The sequence below is a fragment of the Arachis ipaensis genome, chromosome B05, assembly GCF_000816755.2.
Source record: "Arachis ipaensis cultivar K30076 chromosome B05, Araip1.1, whole genome shotgun sequence".
Taxonomy (NCBI): Eukaryota; Viridiplantae; Streptophyta; class Magnoliopsida; order Fabales; family Fabaceae; genus Arachis; species Arachis ipaensis.
In genome coordinates, this window is record NC_029789.2 from 62,090,698 (window position 1) to 62,116,742 (window position 26,045).

At 34.6% G+C, this 26,045-nt stretch overlaps 1 long non-coding RNA gene across 1 annotated transcript; it reads left to right on the plus strand.

The window, feature by feature from the left end:
* LOC110272095 lies at positions 1,499-22,560 on the plus strand. The gene is made up of 3 exons (XR_002363008.1): positions 1,499-1,510; positions 8,912-8,913; positions 22,300-22,560. It is a non-coding gene; the product is annotated as an uncharacterized LOC110272095 (long non-coding RNA).

A 26,045-nucleotide genomic window follows, 5' to 3' on the forward strand; every position in this document is an offset into this window, starting at 1 on the left:
GGTATAGTCAACGTCGTCTTCTTCTTATATGTATCGTCGTTATCATTATCGTTGTTATTGTTATCAATATCGTTGAATTTTTGCCATATTGATGACATTATCTGATCCAAAATTTTTGCCATAAAATTTTTTCAAGTTTTTTCTTATTTTACTCTCTTAACAAGAATAAAAACAAAAAAAATCAAACAAAAAAAAGAAACACATAAAGCTACAAAATTACTTGGAAGAGGATGAACCTACATTCATTCAACTAAAATAGAAAAAAATAAGAAAAAAAAAAAGAAGAAGAAAAAATGCGACATTAAAGAAAAATATTTTTATGTATTTGTAGAAAATTTCGGTGTAAAACTAAGATATTTTTGTATATTGTTAAAAATTTTCGGTGCATTTGTACTGATAAATTCTGCTTAATTCAAAACTCTTCCTCTTTCTCCTCCTCATCTTTTGCTACTTCTTTTTTTTCTTTTTTCATCATCATCATCATCATCATCATCATCATCATCATCTTATTTTTTTCATATTCATCTTTTCCTTTTTGTTTTACCTTCTCAAATTTCTTCTTGTTTTACTCACTTAACAAGAACAAAAACAAAAAAAATCAAATAAAGAAGAAAAAAATACATAATGATGCAAAATTACTTGTAAGAGGATGAACATACATTCATTCAACTAAAAGAAAGAAAGAAAGAAGGAAAAAAAGAAGAAAAAAATGAAACATTAAAGAAAATATTTTTGTGTATTTGCAGCAAATTTCAATGCAAAACTAAGACATTTTTGTATATTGTTAACAATTTTTGGTATATTTGTATTGATAAGTTCTCCATAATTCAAAACTCTTCCTCTTCCTCCATCTCTTTCTCATCTTTTGTTACTTCTTCTTCTTCTTTTTTTCATCATCATCATCATTTTTTTCTTTTTTTTTCTTATTCATCTTTTTTTCTTGTTTTACCTTCTCAAGTTTTTTCTTGTTTTACTCTCTTAACAAGAATAAAACAAAAAAAATCAAACAAAGAAGAAGGAAAAACTCATAATGCTACAAAATTACTTGGAAGAGGATGAACCTACATTCATTCAACTAAAAGAAAGAAAGAAATAAGAAAAAAAATGTAACATTAAAGAAAATATTTTTGTGTATTTGTAGAAAATTTTAGTGTAAAACTAACATATTTTTGTGTATTGTTAAAAATTTTCGGTGTATTTGTATTGATAAGTTTTGTATAATTCAGAACTCTTCATCTTCTTCCACTACATCTTCTGCTGCTTCTTCATCTTCTTTTTTATTATCATCATCATCATCATCATCTTTTTTCGTATTCATCTTTTTATTCTTGTTTTACCTTCTCATGTTTCTTCTTGTTTTTCTCTCTTAACAAGAATAAAAACAAAAAAAATTAAACAAATAATCTACAAAATTACTTAAAAGATGATGAATGTAAACTCTGGATAATTGATAAATAATTAGTCAATAAATTAATTATTATTTAAAGAAATTTGAATGTTAAATTTTATAGTTTAATGAGGTAGAAATAATTAAAATATGAATTTTGACACTAATTTTAAAGATTTTAGACCAAAATTGGGCCAACGATCCAAACCAATCAAATCGGACCCAAACTAGGACCAAAGCCCCTCATATAAAAACCAAACACTTACATTCTCTCCCTCAAAAGAAATAAAAGCACACTGAAGAAGGGGGCAATGGTTGAACACAAAACACAAATCCTTGTCACTTTGATCTTCAATATCACATATCTTTCAATTCAGAGCTCTGATTGATGAGATGTCAGTGGCCACTCAAATAATCATTAATTCAAATCATAACATGGAAAGGTTTCATAAGTCAAGTTGGCAACATTTATAGGTACGAATAAAAGCATTGAAGTAAATATTAAACCTGGATCGAGAGTCACTCTTACAAACTAGGAGAAGTCCCAAATCCTAATCCTAATCCTAAGAGAGAGAGGAAGAACCTCTCTCAAACTAAATCTAAATCATGGAAAGTGAAAATTGGCGAGCTCCCTCTGAATGGATGCGTTCCCCCACTTTGTAACCTCTGGTCTATGCCTTCTGGACTTGGATTTGGGCCAAAAAGGGCTTCAGAATTCGCTATGAGCATTTTCTGCAATTTCTGGTGCGTGGCCTATGTCACGCGTCCGCGTGGGTCACGCGGTCGCGTCATTCGGAGCATTTCTTTTCCACGCGGTCGCGTTAGTCATGCGACCGCGTCATGTGCGTTCTGCTTAAGGCGCACGGTCGCGTCAGTCATGCGGCCGCATCGCTGCTGATTCGCGCTTGGCGCGCGATCGCTTCGTCCATGCGATCGCTTGGATGCCAGTTTCTTCAGAAGCTCCATTTTGCACTTTCCTTTCGTTTTTGTATGTTTCCTTTCCATCCTTTAAGTCATTCCTACCTTAGAAGATCTGAAACTACTCAACACACTAATCACGGCATTGAATGGAAATAAAGGTAATAAAAAAATAATTAATATTAAAGCATAGGAAACATGTTTTTCACATACATCACATAATAAGGAAGGAAAAGTAAAACCATGCAATTAATATGAATAAGTGGGTGAAGGATTGAATAAATCACTCAAATTAAGCATAAAATATATCATAAAATATGGGTTTATCAACCTCCCCACACTTAAACAATAGCATGTCCTCATGCTAAATCCAAGGTAAAGAATAAGGTAAGGTTAAAGTGGTGTAATGTTATGCAATGCAACCTATTCTAAATGCATCTACCTAAATGAGTCATGCAATTCCAATTTATCCACTCATATATAAAGCTTACATGTAGTCAAATTAATTTACATCCTCAAGGAGTCATATATATATATAGCCAACCCTTAAATAATGAAGCATTTTAGCAAATGAGATGGGAAATAAAAATATTGTACAAACTTGCAAAACAATTAGTAAATTAAGCACAGATATATGTTGATGAGTTATTGAACCCTCACTGGATTTTGTGTTTACCCTCTAGTCACTCAGTGTTTATTGGGTTTATTCACTCCATTTTTCTTTTTATTCTTACTTTCTATAACTTTGTTCTTCATCTAACCAATTAACAATTATAGAGTACAGTCATACCAAAAGTCATGAGCTCTTTAATTAAGGTTGTAATGGGGCCAAGGTAAAGGTAAGGATATATGTATAAGGCTAAGTGAGCTAATAAGTGAATCCTTAATTAGACTAAGATCTCACCTAACATACATATTTAGTAGAATAAGCTTCTTTACCAATTTTCCCATATTATCCCACTTGTTGTCACATGCTCATGTTTCAATTTTTGTTTTTATCCCATGTGCATTGCTTTTATTTTGCATTGGGGAATTCTTTTGTATTCCCTTTTATTAAATGCTGAAAAATAACTTCTTTTTTTTAATGCACATGGTAATTGATCACTTTGATTTCTCATGAGCATGCTTCTCAAATTTTCTGAATTATTTTATTTCTTTCAACTTTTCTACCTTTTGTTTCTATCATCCATGTTCCCAATAGGTTTCTCACATTTTAATCTATTCATAATTTTCTATCTTAAGCTAATCAAGGATTCAACTTAGGATTTTATTTTGTTTTTCTGCTTAAGGCTAGTAGTGTGGCTAAATAGAATAAAAGGGATTTTAAAGGCTCAAGGGGGCTACAAGGGTGATGTGAAAGGTAGGTTATTTTGGGGTGAGTGAGCTAAAATCAAATGATGGCCTCAATCATTCTTTTGGCATGTATCTATATTCTATAATTGGACATAGAGATTAAAGCAAAGTAAAGAACATCAGAATAAAAAGAAGCGAAACACACAGGACTAAAATTATGGTTTGAATACAACCATACTATTAAGCTCAATACTCACAGGCTATGTGTTCTCTAACTCAAGCATCATATATCATTCATATATGTTATGCAGGTTTAGTTAAAAATTCCCATTATTCTCATAAAAAAATTATTTAGGGTAGCCTTTAAAGTTTTAATGTTCCTCCTTGATGAAATGTTGTCAACTTAACTATATGATGTAATGCTATATATACAAAGTTTATGGATTTTAATCTATTATGTTCAATTTCCTAGCTTACTTCCTTTTTATATTTTTCAATTTAACTATGCTATCTTATGCTAAAAAGGGTAAACTATACTAATTAATCCACTAATAAGTCAGAATTGCAAACTAAACTAAATAACTAAAAATATGAACTAAAAATGCAAAATACAAAAATAGAGTAAAAATACATAAAAACAGCAATGTATAAGTACTCAGAAAAAAAAGAAAGAAAAATACAGAAAAATATCCAAAATAAAAGAAAAAAGAGATGTAGTGGTTCACCAAAATAAAACGCCAGAGATGGCGACCTCCCCACACTTAAAATAAAGCATCGTCCCTTATGCTCAGTCAGGCCGGTGTGAAGGGGTGTCATAACTGGTAGGGATGGTAGCTAGAGGCTCTGTGGTGGTGGTGGGCTGAGGGTCTGGCTACTGTAGAGGCGGTGCTGACTGGATCGGGATCTCCAGATCTGCAGCCTCAATCTGATGCGTAACCTCCTGATGCGGGGCGGCCTGCTCTGTGGCTGCCTGCTGATGGGTCTCCTCCTGGAAATGAGTCTCCTCCTCGTGCTCATCCTCCTCCTCCTCTGATGGCTCAGATGGTGTGTCGGGCTCAGAGGGGATGTCACCACCCTGTCGGATCATCAGCTTCAGATGCGAATAGCGTCGTTGGCTGCGACGCTCCAATCTCTCATACCGGCGTCGGTTACGGCGCTTCATCTGATCAAGCTGTCGGAATAGGCAGTGCACGAGGCGGTATACGGGCTCAGAGGCAGGTGGAGGTGCAGTGGTTGTAGCAGCGGCAGCAGTGGCAGCTGTGGATGAAGAGGGTCCAGCAGACGGTGGGGCTGTCTCATCAGTAGCAGTGAAGGGTGGTAGTCTGTAGCCCAAGGCTAGGAAGTTCCTACTGTGAGGAATGATCTTCCTACAGTCCGCCGCTGGTGGTCTCTCATCGGCATCCTCCCATGGCACGTCAGCTCGACGGCCTAGCTGTGTAACCAGGTACGGAAAAGGGAGGGTGCCTCGGACGTGGACCCTGGCCATATAATGCCAGATAAAGCGTGGTAGATAAAGGTCCTTACCCTCCACCATACACCATAGGAGGGTGATCATAGCAGCTGGGATCTCCGTCTCATGAGAACTCGGCATGACATAATTGCTCAAGATCTGGTGCCATAACCGAGCCTCATCATTTAAGTACGCCCTCTTGATCCCTCTAGGCATGGTGGTGTCCTAACCCATCTCCCAAGGAACAGTCGGGTCGAGAGCTATCTGTGCCTTTACAGCATCCTAATCAAACTGCATCAGGCGCATGTCCTCCTCAGCCATTGAATAACCATCAGGCTGATCGGACTTGGCTAGGAGCTGGAGAATGTCCTCGATGGCCTCCTCAGTGACCAGAATTTGTTTTCCTCTCAGGTGTACGGCATCTAAGGTGGTGAGGTAGTAGTTGCAGTAGAATTTCTGGACCCAAGATGCGTTGACCTCTGTCAGTGTTCTCTCCAGAAAGAACCAGCCCCTTTGCTTGATTTGCTCAGTGGTGTACTGCTGGAGTGCTTCTGGAATTTTCAGAGTTCTCTCCAGCTATAGATTCCTGGAGTTTGCAAAAGCTGGGTACTTCAGCTCACAGTACCGGTTTACAAATTTTATTGGATCAGTTGCAGGGAGCAGTTGGTTAGCTTTTTCCTGCTGTGTAAAGTTCTTCTCCCGCCATGAAGAATCATGCATGAGGGCGATGATGGACTGGGAGGAATCTCCTCTCTTGCGCTTGCCAGTAGCCTTGCCTTTTCCTTTCCTCTGTGAGGCAGACATCCTGAAAAATGGGAAACCAGGAGATGGATAAAAATAGGAAAGCAAATAGGCAATTTAAACAAAGAAAACTCAAAGCGGAAAAGGAGAATTAGAATGAGATAAATAAGTCAAGTAAATGTGCATTAAGGATTGTTTAGTAGGTTAAAATTTGGAAAGGAAGAATTGGTGATCCAAAATGTAGCAGAATTCAAGTTAAATAGAAAAATTGTCATTATGCCATGGTTAGAAAGTTAGAGGAAAGTAAAAAAAAATCAGAAAAGAGATTTTGAAAAGGTTAGTATGGTTAGAATTTGAAAAAGAATTTATTAAATTAAAATTAGTGAGTCAGTAAAATGTGGGTTAAGGTAAGTGGCATTGAAAAAATATTCCATATAACAAGGAGTCACAATTATGACAAAAAATAACTCAAAACCTAACAAGGAAAACAGGGTGATGTTGATTCAAAGAGATATAAAGAAAGCAAGAATTGGAATCAGAATATCACAGATGCAGTTTATAAACCAGGAAATCGAAGAGGATAAGAAAGTCTGCCATAGCATTCATGAAGTGGTTTGGGTAAGGCAGAGGACAACAGAGTTTAGATTGCCAAACCAAAATATGAATGAAAATAATTCACAAAAAAATTGGGCAGCATTCTGGCTAAAATTGGATTGTTCCGGAAAATAAACAGCAAACAAGGCAGTTCATATGAATTAAAAACTTGTTGCAGTTATCTATAAATAATAGAAACATGAAAATTTAGAGTAACAAGCAGCAAATGCAGGAAATCATGGCATATGAACAAGGTCACAGGAACAGTAGAATTGCAGGTTTGATAAAACAGAAGCATGAACAGTGCAAGTAAACAGACCTAGATCCACTAACCACAGTCTAAGCTACCTAACAACCTAAAAATCCACTACAGCATGCATATCTATCTATCCTAATTATGAACAAAAACAGAAAGAAAATTGAAAAATAACTGCGAAGGACAGAAAGGCGGTGTTCATGGGAACCTAGTAGGCGTGAGGAGTAGAACGGGATAAGAAAGCGGTTGGGAGGTGGCTACGGCGGCGTCCAGCGCGGTGGAGGGGTATGGCGGTGCGGTGGCGGCTGAGGGGGGCAGTGGAGAAGGGGGTAATGGGGATAGGGTTTAGGGTAATTGATAGAGGAAGGGAGGGGGTTGCTTGTAGGTGGCGGCGGCGTCTGGGCGGCGGCGGCGACTGGGTGGTGGTCGGGGCGGCGGCAATGGTGGCTGGGTGGTGGTTGAGAGAAGAGGAGGAAGAGAGGGAGAAGAGGGTTGGGGGGGCTGTGCGACTAATAGGGTTCGCATGGCTGGGGGGGTTATATTTTCAAATCCACGCGATCGCGTGGGGGACGCGGTCGCGTGGTGGGGGTGAAAATGGGGGTGACGCGATCGCGTGGGTCGAGCGATCGCATGTAAGGGGTGGAAGAGGGGATGACGCGATCACGTGGGTCGCGCGATCGCGTCGCTAGACATTGTGCTAAACGCACGACTCCAGCATCGTTTCAGCACAACTCTTTGTCTCGTCCTAAGGTGTTGTGCAATCCATGCGACGCGATCGCGTCGCTCACGCGGTCGCGTGGGATTGGTTTTGTGCAAGTGACGCGATCGCATGGGGCATGCGATCGTGTGGGCCAATTTGTGCAAAACGCACAAGGGCCGCACGATTCCAGCCTAACTCTCTGGACGTTGGATTTTTTACGCCGATCTCTAAGGCATTGCGATCGCGTCATGCATCCTTTTTTTTTAACTGAATGCAGGATGCAATGCTTAATGTGAATGCTATACATGATTCCAGGTTTAAATAAAATAAAAATAAAATTCAAAAACAAACAAAACGAAATAAAATTAAAATTGCAAAAGGAACGATCATACCATGGTGGGTTGTCTCCCACCTAGCACTTTTAGTTAAAGTCCTTAAGTTGGACATTGGAAGGGCTTCCTGTTATGGTGGCTTGTGTTTAAATTCATCCAGAAATTTCCACCAGTGCTTGGAATGCCAATAGCCTCCGGGGTCCCAAACTAGGCATATAAAGCTTCTGAGTAGCTTCAGACAAATTTTCAGGCTCCCGGGGTGACAAATGTCAGAATAGATTCCAGGATCCTAAGCTTTGCTATTAAATCCGCCTCCATCTTGATCTATATGTTTCCATCCGGGCGGTTTAAAAAGTAGAATCTCACCATGGTGACCAAACGTTCTCCGTGATCCATGCAATTGAGCATGATACCAATCCATGTACTTCGAGGTGAAGCGTGGAACCTTATTGAACTTTGTGCACTAACTCTGAGTACGAGCCATTTTCCTCTTACTCTTAAAGCCGCAAAGAGCTCTAAGCTGGCCATCTGTTTCAAGCAAACCATATTCAAGTGAATAAGTAAAGTTATAGGTTAAGGATTGTACCCACTTGAAGCTTGTATTAGGTGGTAATGGCCTTGGGATAGGTGTTTCTGGTGGTTCTGCAAGTTCTACTCCCTTGGGTTCTTCTGTGAATTTCTCCACTTTCTTGTAAGAGTCTTCAAATGTAGTATCACCCTGGTCAAAGTCATCTATGTCTTCCTCATCACTTGAGTCATAGATTGGAGGTTGAGAGAAATCTACCTCCGCATCATCTTCATATTCACTTGGGGAAGATTCTTCGATCTCAGAGAATTCACTTGCGGATGCAAGTTCATTACTAAGAGAATTTGACTTGTGACTATCATCATTAAGGGAATTTGTGTCCTGGGTTATTCCGTCTGATTCTTCATAAACAACTTGCCTTGGAGATTGTACAATATCCTCCTTAGCATCAACTGTAGCGTCCTTGACAGAGTTCTCCTCAGTTCTGGATTCCCATGGAGGTTCAGCATCTCCTAGATCTTCAACCAACTCTTCTTCTTGAACAATGACAGCTTCTTCTACTTGTTCTAGTACGAATTTGTTCTCTGTCTTATCCACTGGAGTTTCTGGTATTTCCTTCATGCTACGCTCTTCGTTAGACTGTTCACATGGGGCTATGGCTGATCCTTGTGTATTTGAGCGTCTAGAAACCCATTGAATTACTACTTGCTCCAGTTGTCAAATGGTTGTTTGAAATTTATTTATTGTTTCCTTTAGGCGAACCTCTGCTTCTCGGGTTGCCGGACTTGGGCATGATACATAGGAAAGTGGTGGTGATTGGGAGTGATTGGATTGGTACTGGGTTAAAAAGGATCATATGGTGGCGAATGGTGAAGAGAAGCTCGTGAGTGTGGTGGTTCGAGGTTATGTTGAAAGGATGGTTTATATGCACGGGGTGGGGCTTGTTGGTAGTTACAAGGTTGTCCACCATATCCTTCAACTGGGTATGCACTGTAGAATGGTCTTTGTCCAGGATATCTCGGAGGGTGTTGCTGCCTGAAGGGTTGATTAGATCCTCTTGGCTCCATCCATCCTTGATTAGTCTGACCTTGATGCACATTCTTGCTGTAACTTCTATTTCCTTGATTGGTCTGACCTTGATCCTCTTGATGCACATTACTGAGGATTGATGGTTTAGAGGTTATAGAAACTCTCGTTGTAAGTATAGTTACTAAACCAAGCAATCAACCTTTCTTACAAAAGTTGTGGTTGTCACAAGTAACAAACCCCTTAAAATTGATAACCGAGTATTTAAACCTCGGGTCATCTTCTCAAGGAACTGCAAGGAAGTATGTTCTTATTATTAGCTATAAAGGTTATAATCGGGGTTTAGAAGGTGAGAGGCAAGTGATTTAAATGACAAGTGAAGTAGATGGCACTTAAAGTAAATAAATACTCTAAAGTAAACTTCTAGCAAGATAAGAGAATTGGAAGTCCAACTTAGTTATCTCTCTCAACAATAATGAAAGTTGAATCTAAATTCCACTTAGTTAACCTTTACTAAAGTAAAGGAAAGTCAAGGGACTAATTAGTTTGACCTTCGAATCCTATTTATTTCCTAAGAAAAAGTTGGGATTATTGAAGTTCAGTTCAATTAGCAAGATAACGATTATCAATTATGCTGAGTTTAATAATGTTGAGTTACTGATTTCTTAACCAAGACCAAAAGGGAAAAAGTAAAATTGTTGGAATAAAAATATCCTTAGATAGAAAGCAATGGTAACACAAATTAAGGAGAAAGCAATCAATAACTGAAATACCTCAAATAATCATTAATTCAAATCATAACATGGAAAGGTTTCATAAGTCAAGTTGGCAACATTTATAGGTACGAATAAAAGCATTGAAGTAAATGTTAAACCTGGATCGAGAGTCACTCTTACAAACTAAGAGAAGTCCTAAATCCTAATCCTAATCCTAAGAGAGAGAGGAGAGAACCTCTCTCAAACTAAATCTAAATCATGGAAAGTGAAAATTGGCGAGCTCCCTCTGAATGGATGCGTTCCCCCACTTTGTAACCTCTGGTCTATGCCTTCCAGACTTGGATTTGGGCCAAAAAGGGCTTCAGAATTCGCTATGAGTGTTTTCTGCAATTTTTGGTGCGTGGCCTCTGTCACGCGTCCGCGTGGGTCATGCGGTCGCGTCATTCGGAGCATTTCTTTGCCACGCGGTCGCGTCAGTCATGCGACCGCGTCATGTGCGTTCTGCTTAAGGCGCGTGGTCGCGTCAGTCATGCGGCCGCGTCACTGCTAATTCACGCTTGGCGCGCGATCGCTTCGTCCATGCGATCGCGTGGATGCCAGTTTCTTCAGAAGCTCCGTTTTGTGCTTTCCTTTCGTTTTTGTATGTTTCCTTTCCATCCTTTAAGTCATTCCTACCTTAGAAGATCTAAAACTACTCAACACACTAATCACGGCATCGAATGGAAATAAAGGTAATAAAAAAATAATTAATATTAAAGCATAGGAAACATGTTTTTCACATACATCACATAATAAGGAAGGGAAAGTAAAACCATGCAATTAATATGAATAAGTGGGTGAAGAATTGAATAAATCACTCAAATTAAGCACAAAATATATCATAAAATATGGGTTTATCACCACGCGTTTGTCTCGGAATTCTCTACAGAACCAACTAAAAAATTTGGTTAGAAAGTGACATTTTCTTATCCAGCCTTCCTCTATTCAATTTTAAAAATCTTAGGTTTTGATATTGAGAAATTGAATGATTTTTTATGGTTTAGATGAACTCTAGCGGCGGATAATCAATGGGTTTTGCCCATTTGACTCGTGGGTAAAGTAAGAACTTGTTAACCCTATTTAATCATTGGATTAGTGAGCCATATGATGATTATAATGATGTTGTGTGAAGTAGATTCTAATCTTGTTGAATTGAAGTTCAATTTGGCGGTTTGCAATGACCTCGGGTGTTTGGGCCTGCGGAATTGGAAATTTAACTTGGAGCTTGTGAAGGAGAGGCAATTTGAGGTTTTTTGTCTAGGGAGAAATCAGACAAGGTATGATTTTAGTTTCTCGTAGATAACGTATAATGTTACGTGAAAACTTAAGTTAGTTGACCGTAGGATAAGTTGGATTATGAGAACTTGTTAATGTTTAGTAACCGTGATAAAAATGTAGAGATTAGTATAGAAATGTGTTGTTTGATGATGGTTGTAAAGATGATAGATTGATGTGTAAGAAATATAGTTAATTGTTTAATTGGGTGAGGAAATTGTTGAATGTGTGTATATGGAATTGTAGAATGTTTAAGGAAAGAAAATTGGGTACTGATGTAAGGTGAGGTAGTTGCAAGGTATATGTGTATGTTTGGGGAGTTTTGGTGTTGTGTTTATTATAAAACTTTGTTTCGAAATTGAGAATTCGGAAAGAAAAGAGGTTTTGGAGGGGGCGTTTGGTAAAACTTTATTTTTGATCAAGTTTGGCGGGCTATAACTTGGCTTTTGGACCCCCAAATTTTGTCAAACTTGTTTCAAATGAAAATTGGGTGCGTAAAGTTTATGTTAATTAAAGAACAGATGAAAAATAATTTTAAACAAAAGATTTATGCACATTTGAAGTTTGGTGTCAAATTTTGGAAATTCTGCAACTTAGCAGCTTTTTTAGGAAAAAGGAAGAGTCGTGTACACGAGCATACACACGTGACGTGAGATTTACTCACAACACTGATATCTCGTATATGCGGACATGGTCCTGCATACCCGGACCTGTTAAATCGAACGCTCGCATACGCGGGCAACACATGCTACGCCAGAATTTCCTTCTGTCTTGCCATCTCACGTACACGTGCATAAACTCGCATACGCAAGACCCCTATTTTGGTTAAAAGTTGGATTTTTGCATACTAAACCAATTCTCTAGCTTTCTAAACCTCCTTTATACTTGTTTAAAGTTCGTTAGTGAGCCTTTAAGCCTTAGAATAAGGATGAGTCTGTTAAATAAATTGAGGAGATATTTGGAAGGATTTTATGAAGTGTAACTGAATTAATGAGGCACTGATGACGTTGAATGAGAGGAGATTGATGAGGATGATAGAAGTAATGATGATTTGTACTTAGATGAGATATATGTTACCCCCGGGTGAGAGACAGTGACATTGTCCACTGCTCTGGGTAAGGGATGAGGAAGAAGAATGATGAAAACTAAGATAATTATGAATTTTGAATGAATATGAAAGAGTTGAAATGATAATTGAGTGAGAGATGGATTGATGAAGATTGAATTTGAATGAAGGATGATAAGGATTGATATTGAAGTACGATATTTGAATAAATTGAATGATTATGAGATATATATGACCGGGTAAGAGGCGGTGGTATTGTCCACTTGCTCTAGGTAAGAGCCGAGACTCCAGGTAAGATGCAGTGGTGTTATCCACTTGCTTTGGATAAGAGTTTGAGACTCTGCGTAAGATGCAAAGGTTGAGTTCTATCGCCGCTTGCTCTAGGTTGAGAACTGTAACACCACATGGGTAAGAAGCAGTGGTGAGGTTGTCCCTTCTTCGGGTTTGCGGGTAAGACGCAAGGGTTGCGGCGTTGTCCCACTTGCTCCGTGTTTGGTGTTCTATCTAGGGTTAGCTACCAGACATGTCGGGTTTGGCTTTATAACCGACAGATGAGACTCATTGGCTATAGGGCAAACATACGTCATATGCATTTGTTTGTTTTGTTTGAGTTTGTATTACTTGGGATTGCCTATGTGATTAACTATGTCTAATTTCTATTTTTCTATCTCTTGTATCTGCACTCTATCTATGTTTTCTTTGTCTACATTGTATGTCTATGCAACTGATAGATCCCTCGTGTGATGGAGGTGTCATGAGGGTTGTTCTACCGGTGATTCGAAGGGTTGGAGGAGAGTCAGGTTGAAGTGTTAGGTTATATTTGGATTAGAACCTGAGTACCTTAGATAGTTTACCTGATTTCTGGTTTAGCTTATTATTCTAAATTTTAAATCTGAGTGTCGGAGTTTTAGGATTGCCTCTGGCTTTTCCGGGACCTTATACATTATGTACGTGGGCACCTTTACAATACTAAGACCCCTCAGTTCTCATTCCATACATATATTATTGTTTTTAGATGCAGGATGCGCAGCACCGAACTAAGCATTCTAGAGACTCTTGGAAGCGAAGAACTGTCGTAGAACTCGGTGTTTGTATTTTGTTTAAGTGTATATATGTATATAGACTCTCCACCTTGTATATATTATGTTTTGTCCCTCTTAGAGGCTAACTTGGAGAAACAGGTGCTTTGTCATATGTTTTGGGTTGCTCTTGGGATTATTTATATATGTATATGTATACTCTGGTCGGCCTTTACTTCACAGGCCGAGTCTAAAGCTTGTTATTTGTATCTTTGGAACTCTGATCTTTTAAATACATAATCTTTTTCGCTCGATCTTATCTTCCTTTATACGTTTATCTTATCGTGAGTGATGCGTTTTTTTGTTTGTTTTTCGTTTCAATTTTTTCTTTAATGCTCCTAGATAACTCCCTTTTTCAATATATCTACATATGTATTTTATTTTTAGAAGTCGTAGCGCCTCGCCACCTCTATTTTACGTACTAGGCGTAAAGCACTGTGTGATAAGGGTGTTACAATGAACCTAGAATTATTCAACTAAAAGAAAGAAAGAAATAAGAAAAAGAAGAAGAAGAAAAATGCAGCATTAAAGAAAATATTTTTGTGTATTTACAGAAATTTTGATGTAAAACTATGACATTTTTGTGTATTGTTAAGAATTTTCAGTATATTTGTACCAATAAGTTTTGCATAATTCAAAACTCTTTCTCTTCCTCCTTCTCATCTTCTGCTGCTTCTTTTTCTTTTTTTTTTTTCGTCATATTCATCTTTTCCTTCTTGTTTTACCTTCTCAAGTTTCTTCTTGTTTTACTCTCTTGTTAAGAATAAAAACCAAAAAAATCAAACAAAGAAGAAAAAGAAAAACATAATGCTGCGAAATTACTTGGAAGATGACGAACCTACATTTATTCAACTAAAAGAAAGAAAAAAATAAGGAAAAAAAAAGAAAAAAATACAATATTAAAGAAAATATTTTTGTGTATTTATAGAAAATTTCGGTTCAAAACAAACACATTTATGTCTATTGTTAAGACTTTTCGGTGTATTTGTACTGATAAGTTCTGCATAATTCAAAACTCTTCCTCTTCCTCCTCGTCATCTTTTTCTGCCTCTTCTTTTTCATCATCATCATCATCATCTTTTTTTTATTCATTATTTTCTTCTTATTTTACTCTCTTAACAAGAATAAAAAAAATCAAATAAAGAAGAAGAATAAACATATAATATTACAAAAATACTTAGAGGAGGATGAACTACATTCATTCAACTAAGAGAAAGAAAGATCTCAGAAAAAGAAGAAGAAAAAAAAAGGCAACATTAAAGAAAATATTTTCGCAGCAAATTTCGGTGTAAAACTAAGACATTTTTATGTATTGTTAATAATTTTTGATATATTTTATACTGATAAATTCTGCATAATTAAAAATTCTTCCTCTTCCTCATCTTCTGCTGCTTCTTTTTTTTCATCATCATTATCATTTTTTCTTTTTTTTTTCTTATTCATCTTTTCCTTCTTATTCTACTTTCTCAAATATCTTCTTGTTTTACTCTCTTTACAAGAATAGAAACAAAAAAATCAAACAAAGAAGAAGAAAAAAATACATAATGATGCAAAATTACATAGTAGAGGATGAACCTACATTCATTCAACTAAAAAAAAGAAAGAAATAAAAAAGAAGAAAATAATGCAACATTAAAGAAAATATTTTTTTGTATTTGTAGCAAAGTTTAGTGTAAAACTAAAATATGTATGTATATCGTTAAGAATTTTCGATATATTTGTACTGATAAGTTATGAATAATTCAAAACACTCTTCCTCTTCTTCTTCCTCATCTTCTCCTACTTTTTCTTCTTCTTTTTTATCATTATCATCATCATCATCTTTTTTTCTTCTTAATAATTTTTTTCTTGTTTTACCTTCTCAAGTTTCTTCTTGTTTTACTCTCTTAAGAAGAATAAAAACAAAAAAAAAACAAAGAAGAAGAAGAAACACATAATGCTATAAAATTACTTGGAAGGTGATGAACTTACAATCATTCAAATAAAAGAAAGAAAGAAATAAGAAAAAAAGAAGAAGAAGAAAAAAAATGTAGCATCAAAGAAAATATTTTTGTGTATCTGCAGCAAAGTTTGGTGTAAAACTATGATATTTTTGTGTATATTTAAGAGTTTTCGGTATATTTATACTGATAAGTTCTGCATAATTCAAAACTCTTCCTCTTCCTCCTCCTCATCTTCTACTGCTTCTTCTTCTTTTTTTATCATCATCATCATCATCATCATCATCATCTTCTTCTTCTTCTTCTTTTTTTCCATTCATTATTTCCTTCTTGTTTTACCTTCTCACGTTTCTTCTTATTTTACTCTCTTAAAAAAGAATAAAAAAAAAACCAAACAAAGAAGAAGAAGAAACACATAATGCTACAAAATTATTTGGAAGAGGATGAACCTACATTTTTTCAACTAAAATAAATAAATAAATAAGGAAAAAAAAAGAAAAAATGCAGCATTAAAAAAAATATTATTGTGTATTGTAGCAAATTTTGGTGTAAAACTAAAATATTTATTTGTATTGTTAAACATTTTCGGTTATTTGTACTGATAACTTCTGCATAATTCAAAACTCTTCCTCTTCCTCCTCCCCCCTGCTCATCTTCTGCTATTTCTTCTTCTTTTTCATTATCATCATCATCGTCATCTTTTTCTTTTCTTATTATCTTTTTCTTCTTGTTTTACCTTTTCAAGTTTCTTCTTGTTTTACTCTCTTTACAAAAATAAAAACAATAAAATCAAATAAAGAAGAAGAAAAAATATATAATGCTACAAAATTACTTTGAAGAGGATGAACCTACATTCATTCAAAAAAAAGAAAGAAAGAAATAAAAAAAGAAGAAGAAGAAAAAAAATGCAGCATTAAAGAAAATACTTTTGTGTATTTGCAGCAAATTTTAGTGTAAAACTATGATATTTTTGTGTAATGTTAAGAATTTTTGGTATATTTGTACTGATAAGTTCTACATAATTCAAAACTCTTCCTCTTCCTTCTCCTCATCTTCTACTGTTTCTTCTTTTTTTTCATCATCATCTCATCATCTTCTTTTTTTTTCTCATTCGTTATTTTCTTCTTGTTTTACCTTCTCAATTTTCTTCCTATTTTACTCTCTTAAAAAAGAATAAAAATAAAAAATCAAACAAAGAAGAGGAAAAAACACATAATGCTGCAAAATTACTTGAAAGAGGATGAACCTGGATTCATTCAACTAAAAGAAAGAAATAAATAAGGAAAAAATGCAATATTAAAAAAATGTTGTTGTGTATTTGTAACAAATTTCGGTGTAAAACTAAAACATTTATGTGTATTGTTAAACATTTTCGGTTATTTGTACTGATAAGTTCTGCATAATTCAAAACTCTTCCTCCACATTATCTTCTACTACTTCTTCTTCTTTTTTATCATCATCATCATCATCATCTTTTTCTTTTCTTATTATCTTTTTATTCTTATTTTACCTTCTCAAGTTTCTTCTTGTATTACTTTTTAACAAGAATAAAAATAAAAAAATAAATAAAGAAGAAGAAACATATAATGCTACAAAATTAGTTAGAAGAGGATGAACCTACATTCATTCAACTAAAAGAAAGAAAAAGATAGGAAAAGAAGAAGAAGAAAAAAAATGTAGCATTAAAGAAAATATTTTTGTGTATTTGCAGCAAATTTCGGTGTTTAACTACGGCATTTATGTGTATTGTTAAGAATTTTCGATGTATTTATACTAATAAGTTCTGCATAATTCAAAACTCTTTCTCTTTTTCCTCCTCATCTTTTCTGCTGCTTCTTCTTCTTCTTTTTCATCATCATCGTCATCATCATGATCTTCTTCTTTTTTTCTTATTCATCTTTTTCTTCTTGTTTTACCTTCTCAAGTTTCTTTTTGTTTTACTTTCTTAACAAGAATAAAAACAAAACAAAAAAATCAAACAAAGAAGAAGAAACACATAATGCTGTAAAATTACTTGGAAGAGGATGAACCCACATTCATTCAACTAAAAGAAAGAAAGAAATAAGGAAAAAAAAAGAAAAAATACAGCATTAAAGAAAATATTTTTGTGTATTTGTAACAAATTTCAGTATAAAACTAAGATATTTTTTTTGTTTATTTGTATTGATAAGTTCTATTTAATTCAAAACTCTTCTTCTTCTCCTTCCTTATCTTCTGCTACTTCTTCTTCTTCATCTTCTTACTTGATTTTTGCAAAATACTTTTTGGGACGACAAAATTAAACAAAGAAGAAAAAAATATATAATGTTACAAAATCAATAAAAAGAGGAGGAGAAAAAAATGCAGCAACAATAGCAGCAATAAAAAGAACGACGAAGAGGATGAATCACACGAAAAAGAAGAAGGAACGCAACGAAAAAAGAGGAGGAACGCAAAAAAGAATGAGAAGAAGGATGAGGAGGTACACGGGATACAAATATTGAAGGAAAAACAGCGTAATTTTATGTGCGTTATGTAAGTGAATTTTGTTGAATTAAAGTTAACTTATTTAGATTTATTTACCAAAAAGACTTGTACGTATTATAAGATTGTTAAAAAAAATAAGCAAGATGATACATTAATCATAATTAATGTGCTGATCAAATCAAGTAACAGAGAATACGGCTTTAAGCCTAGCCTGTTTTGATACTCTCCACTTTTAAAATTGAGGATTGTTGGGGCATAGTGTTAGTTGGGGTTAGTAGTAGTAGTGGGGTTTTTTATTAGAAATAATAATAGAACCAAAAATGTGCATAGATTCCGATTGGGAGCTTCCCAATCTCACGACCCTTAAAATAGGGGCCGCATACTCCCACCAAGCAGCGCCGTTTACCTCTCTTTTCTTCTTTTTCTTTTTGGCTCCTTTTGTTATTAAATCTCAATCAAATGCTTCTATTTGCATGATGTGACAGTATATGATTCGATAATAACATAAAATATTTTACACTATTACCCTATTAAAATTAAACTCATCATATTATGTTTTCATTTTGTTTTATTTTTATGGCTTTTATATGACCTCCTTTGCTTGGTTTCTGATTTATCTATATGCGTATCTACATATCTATTGGGAACCCATATCTTTAATTAATTAATAAAATTATGACCACCAACTACATTCAATTTGATTACGTTTATTAAACCTCTTATTAAAAAGGGTTTAGTTGGGGGGTGACAGACAAAATGAATAGAAAATATTTTGGATTCTCATCCTCACGTGATGATTTTGCCTCAAAATCTGGGATGTTGTTTTTCCCCCTTTTGTTAAATTAAAAGCTTATACTAATGGCTCAAACCAACAACCCCGCACCCTCTTCTCTTATCGCACTAAAACTAAGAGCTTCTTAAAATGTTTAATTATTTTTTCCACCTTAGGTCATATACTAACATCAATAATAGATCAGTCATTGCTGGTCATGTTTTCATATATCTTTAGTTGATTTGTTTCTTCAATTTTTTTATAACTCTACTTTTTCTCTTTTGTCAAGCTATGTTTCTTCTTTTGATGATTATGGAATGTGGAATACATTGATCCGAAATCTATATGTTTTTGGTGCTTTTTTGTTCAATGTCTTTTAAGCCACATGATTGCCATCTTTTGTGGTAAATCGTTGATATATATATATGGATAAGTACGATTTTGGTCCCTCACGTTGAGGGTCAGAATCGAAATCGTTCCTCGTGTATATTTTGATTTAAAATCATCCTTAACGTGTTTTTTTGTATTAAAATCGTCGTTTTAAATTTTTTTGGATAAAAATGCCCTCCACTACCATCAGCACCTTTACCTCCATCACCACCAGCACCTTTACTCCCACCACCACCACCAGCACCTTTACCTCCACCACCAAGAAAAACAACATCAATAAAATCAACACAAATTCAACAAATCCAAAAATCTAAAAATCAGAAATTCAACAAATTAACACAAATTTCCCAAATTCAACAAATTCAACTACCAAATCAAAAAATAACAAATAAAAGAAACAGTCACAAATGCAGAAACAGAGGCAGTCATAGAATCAGAAACAGAAACTCAAGCAGAAGCAGATACAGAAGAAGAAGATGTTAATGCAGAAGCCAAAGTTGCAGAAGCAGATGCAGCAGAAGAAGAAACAGAAAAAGCAGATGCAAAACTACCGGTGCTTGGCCACCCATCCCAGCGGCGGTGATGGAGCGTCCGACCACCGGCGACGCACTCCACCCTCGGATCCCTCTCTCTCCTCGGCCACCCATCACCCACGGACCTGCGACGGAACATGCGCGGACCAGCTCAGCCTCGGATCCCTCTCTCTCTCCTTCACGCGCCGCCCTCCTCGCGTCGTGCTCCTCTTCCCGGCGACGCACTCCACGGCGACAGAAGCATGCATGAGCGGTCCTCCCTTCCACCGGCGCTCCCGAAAGGGGAGAGGGGGAGCGGTGGCTCGTTGGGGATTAGGGGTAGTTTAGGAATAAAATTAAAAATTTTATTTAAAAGGACGATTTTAATACAAAAAAACACGTTAAGGATGATTTTAAATCAAAATATACACGAGGGACGATTTCGATTCTGACCCTCAACGTGAGGGACCAAAATATATATATATATACACTACAATCATTCAGATATATGGCAACATATATTCTAAACAATACTTAAAAAGTGTTGTCTAAAATAATAAAAAGCAACTCTTAATATTTATTGCAAAAAAATAAGACTATTGCAAATTTTTAAATCAGCATGTTATAAATGTTCTTTTTAGTTAATTAAAGAACATAATAAAAATATTGCTTTAATAAATTAAATAGACAACATTTATTGTATTCATATATTACATTTTATAAAAGTTGCTTTAAAATTTTTAATAAACATCAACTTATAAATGTTACCTAAAATAAATTAATATTTTTTTTTAAATTATAATCTTCTCACCAAATATTTAACGAAAATTATTTTTTCCCACTTTAACTAAAAAAAAGAAAAATAAAACCCTTTTCCTCCACAGGCCTTCCATTCATCATCTTCTCCTTTTACTGAAAGAAATCCTGAAACAAAACCCCAACCCTAATTTTTTAAATTACAAGCACAAAATCATCTTCATCTTCCTCTCTTCGATGATGGCAATAGAGGAGACACTGACGTGTGTTCTTCTCTGCTAATTCATCCCCATCTTCATCTTCCTCAGACATTGACGTGTGCTAAATCATCTTCATCATCTTCTTCTTCTCTTCGAGGATGACCATGGAGGTCTTGACACGCGTTTGAGCCTTTTGATTCTCTCTGCTCGCAATTCGAGATTCAATCCTCTCTGCTCACATTCGAGATTCAATCCACTTTGTTCGCGTTTGACCTTTGATCGTCTCCATTAGCAGTTCGAGCTTGATCATTTCTGCTCGCTTGTTCATCACCGCAGGTACCTATGATTCTGCCTATTCCTTTTTCTTTTTCATTTTGAATCCTAATTTTAATAATGTTGACGTTGCTATTATAGGGTTTTTGGTAATAATGTTGCTGTTTCGAGCTTCTCTAGGTTTTGCTTGCCGTTCATCTATGATCTCTTCTAATTTGCCAGCGCTCTTCTGCTAGGTTTCATCACCGCTGATCATTGTTCTACAGGTACTCATGATTTTACCTCAGATTTTCTTTGAGAATAGCAATTATTCTGAAAAATTTTAGTTATGATAAGTTCTTCTCCATTTAATCTTCTTCGCTAGTTTCTGCTTCATCGACACCTTCACTTCACTCTTGCGCCGTTTCAGCATCGAGCGTGGTGCACTGCCGCCACACCGACCACAAACCCGTACCACCTATGGAAGGAGAAGGAAGAGGAGATTTTGAGGGACATTGAGCCTGTGGTTACACTAACCAAAGATATTCTTCACTCTCTAAGGTAACTAAGTAACTAACTAAGCTTCTTATTCAGCTTTATGCTCTTTCTGTTTGTTATATTGTCTCAGTCATTGGTTACTCTTTCTTCTATCTTTTGTTTTTCTCCAAGTACAAATAAGTAGTTTCGTTGTGATTAAGTTCCTTTACAATGTGTTGCAAGATGCATTTTAGAGGGTAAAATGCATCATTTGGGTGCTGTGTTATATCACATTAAAACTGACGGTGAGGGTGGTGATGGCGTAGTAGACGCCAGTGATGGAGTTGAAACTGAAGGTGATGGCGCTGTTGGAGAGTACTGTGGGGAGCCTATGGGTGCAGTTCCGGTGCCGGTGGGAGGTTGCGAAATAGGGGAAGTATTATATGCGAAACTAGTTGGGAATTTTCATTTTCTTTTGGGCATGTTTGTGTGGTGTGCGCTTGTGCTTCAAGTAATTGGTTTTCTACTCTGTAATAAGTGTTGCCTTCTACTACAGCTTTGTCTTTGTGTGAGCTTCATATCAATAAAATTTAATACAAAAAAATTGAATAATTATTATACAATCCAAATATCTTTTTACTCCAATTTATTTGCTTCAATTTTCATGTAATATTTACGCAACACATTCTTTAAAGCTTCTTATAAAATTGAATTTGACAAAACCAAAAACATGTATATAAAGAAAACTACAAAAGTTCTAATGATCGACAAAGTTAAATTGGTGTTTATTTAGTTTTACTCTAATGATCCTCCTTATACACCTTTAGTACCTACACCACCTTCTTTGATTCTCTTTGGGTTGTTAAAAAATAAAAAATAAAAAAGAAATAACAGGATATGTTTTATGATGAAATTCCTTGTACACGCTAGCTCCATCTAATCCATGCATGATTCTGGATCTTCATTTCCATGCCCTTTCTCTCCATGTGGTCAAGATACAGAGAGAATGCAGTTGAATAACACTTTCATTTAGCCTTGCTTCATCCTCCTCCTTTTTACTCCTTTTATTTTTTATAAGTATGTTATACAAAGTGTTTTCTATAAATATGCGTAGGCTTTAATAATACACATTATAGTTCCTGTGTGTGGTCTTTAGACATGTTTTGTCATTTCATCTTACCTTTGATTTGATTTCCTTAATGCATCTAGATGTTAGTACCTGTCATACTTGGAGACAATTTTCATTAAGTAATACTGCACTTAAAATAGACATCCATTAATCCTGACTTGAGTTATAGTTTTAGTTCCAACTTGATAATTCACTATGTGGTCTACAGATACTTAATAAGAAGTGGATCTGTTCTTTTTTAAATTTTCTAAATGGAATCCTATGTGAATGAAAATACCTCATTTATGCTACTCCTATTTTGAATGTTGGAAAACATAAAGTTTTTAGTCTTGTTCTATTTCAGGTTCTTTTGTCAATTTGCTCATTGTTGACGGATCCCAACCCTGATGATCCTCTTGTCCCTGAAATTGCACACATGTACAAGACTGATAGGGCTAAGTATGAAGCTACTGCATACAGCTGGACACAGAAGTATGCTATGGGATGATTATAAATACTTTTGGTTTTTTATTTTATTTGAAAAACTATGAAATGTCTAAAACCTATTTTGTCTTGCAATCTTGCATAATTAACTTCCTTAATAATTTTTTTTTCATTCTTTTTTTCTGGATCAATTCCTTAATAAATTGATGGAGTTGAATGATTGCATTTGTGGTTTATCAATCAGTATTCAATACTATATATATAGAAATTCAAAGATATGCTATTTCGATTAGGTAGTACAAGGATATTGTACTGGATACTAGTATTTTCTATTAAGTTCCTTATTAATTCTGTTTCTATTTCAAATGATTTTGTTACTAGTACATATTATATATTAAGTTAATTTTGTTTCGATTTCTATTTTTACAGAAATTTAAATCACGTACATTCTATTTCTACGGTGCAAACATGGTGGCATGTTTCAATTAGCTTTTTTACTTTGAGAAATTTTAACAATAATATTTATATTGATTTAAGATTTAGAATTTCAAATTTTGTGTCATTAAGCTAGAAAATTTCAATTAGCTTCACTGTTTTTCAATTAGCTTCACTGTTTTCCAAAATATAAAACAAGTTAAATTGTAATTAAGAAATGCAAAAGGTCATCAGAATTTATTGTGTGTTTTTTTATTTATTTCTTTTACACTAATCTCTAGTTTTTTTTTTCTTGAAGGAGATTGAAAAAAAATATTTACGGATCTTTGGTGAACACTAAGTACAAATTGTGCATATATAGCAAATTCTTGCGGCATGACCTCGTAAGATAATTCTATCTTATACTTATTTGCTTTTATATGTTTATGTTATTCTTTTGCACTTTTTATGTAACAAAATACTGATTGTTTAATTAAAAATTAAAATATAAAAGCAATGTCTTTATTACGAGCCAAGAAATCAACACATGATATAAATAGTAAGCAATGTCCGAATGGCAACGATCGTCATTCCTTATCAACTCGTGATCCAAAATGATGACCAGGGATAACCAAAAAATTTGCAGTAATTTTTGTGATTTATCATTTATTGGGAATGGACTATCAACATTTTTTGCCTTTGCTTTCTCTGTCTTCTGCCATCTTACTTTATGGTGGCTTCTGCAATACACTCTTGCTATTTTTAATCACTCGTCTTTTTTTCTTTTTCCTTTTTAATTACTTATTTTTGTAGCATTGTGCTACTGTGAGGAAGAAAATTTTTTCCTCATTGCTGAAATAATGTGGATATGTTGGGGAGTGATGCGTGTTGTCACTGCAACAGACTTTAGTAACTACTGTTTCATTCGCAGGAATGGCAGAAATTGTCAAGAGAGTTGTCAGTAGTAGTGGTAAATTAGTAAGAGATTAATCCCATCATTAATCTGTTGGACTTTTTTAGGCTGTCCTACAGAATGTTTTTGGTAAAAGGTATTTAGACTTGGTTTCTTGGTGTGGTCTGAATATTTTGTGACCCATATGATATGATAATAATGTTATGACCAGGTATGACTGTCACTAGAATAAGAAATTACATTTGCATTTGAATTTGCAGCTTCCACCCGAAATCTTAACCCTCGCTGAAATAACTTTCATGGGAAGACTCATACCCATTCAATCTATCTATTCATTTGCTTTCATGACATTTATATATTGTCAGGAACATATATAAATTGATTAAATTTTAGACTGTAGTCTCATGACATTAACTAAGCTTTCATTTTTTGCATTGATTGTGTCTCTGAATATATCTCTTTTGTTTCAACGGGATCCTATTGTCCTATACCTTGGCCACATTAGAAGGAGTTTTTTAGACCTATTTATTGCTTTTATATCTATAGTATTTAATATCATAAAGAAATTTTTATTATAATTTTTCAGTTTTAATGATAAGTTGCTTATTTTTTGTTGTGTATTATTTGCAGATTTAGTATATGGATAAGTCAAGCACGGATATAAAATATGCAAGTAGATTGACATCTTTTTGATAAAGATTAATTACTATTTTGTTATAACAATTATTGTTAGACAAGAATTTTATTATTTTGTTGAGAATTATTGATGAACATGTATTTGAAATACTAATTGAACTTTTTAATATCTATTTTAATTAGAATTTTATTATTAGTTATTTTGTCTCTTTTATAATTTTTTTCTATTGTGCACAAATTTATTTATTAATTAAAATAATTACACATGTATGAACAAAAAAATTTATTGTAAATTTTATTTTTTTGTATTTTTATTACAAAAGTAATTTTTATTTTTATCAAAAAGGCAACTCTTTTATTAGTTGAATATTTTGAATATTAGACAACACTTGTATGGTTGCATATCCAAAAGAAAAAGCAACACTTGTATAGGTTGTGTATCCAAAAGAAAAGGCAACACTTCTATAAGTTGCATATTCAAAAGAAAAGGCAATGCTTTAAAAGGTTGCATATTCAAAACTAATAGGCAACACTTTAAAGTATTGCAAACTCAAACTTATAAGCAACACATAAAAGGGTTGAATTTTATTGCAAATAGGTAACATTTTTTAGTAGTGGTCAAAATATGAGAAAAGACAACATTGCAAAAGTGTTGTCTCAAACACATCTTTGAAGTGTTGTTGTTTTTCAATCAAAGACAACACTTACCAAGTGTTGGTCTCAAAAGCGTTACTTTTGAAACAAAAAAGTGTTGCCTTGATCTAAGGCAATGGCTGCATATGCAATGCCGTCCAAAAACGTTGCCTTAGGTCCAAAAGTGTTGACATAGATCAAAAGCAACCTTTTGTCAGCCTTTAGGCAACACTTTTTAAATGTTGCCTCAACCTGAAAATGTTATAGTGTATATATATATATATAGTGTGTTTTTTTTTTATTTTTGTGTGTGTTATTAGATCAACTCTTGAAATTTTAATTATAAAATAAAAAACTAACTGGTAACAGATTGTTATTATGCTGTTATTGTTTTACCCTTGTTATTTTTCCTCAAACTCAAAGGCACTTTAGATGTGACTTTGAGTTTGCTCTTGAAGTGATTAAAAGCAAGTAAAGATAGTGATTTGATAAAAATATCTGTGTAACACTCTAATATTTAAATTCTTATACTCGAATCATAAGTCAATGATAATAAGGTGGTACGACTCAAGGTGGAGTTATAAATATATATATAGATTAGAAGAAACTATTAAACTAGAAGTTTAAAAAGAGTAAAAGAAAATTGTGATCGAAAATATACATATAACGAAAAGATATAACGCGTTTGTGAGACAAGGTTAAGTAAAGCTTAAAGAAAAAATAGAGTAACAACA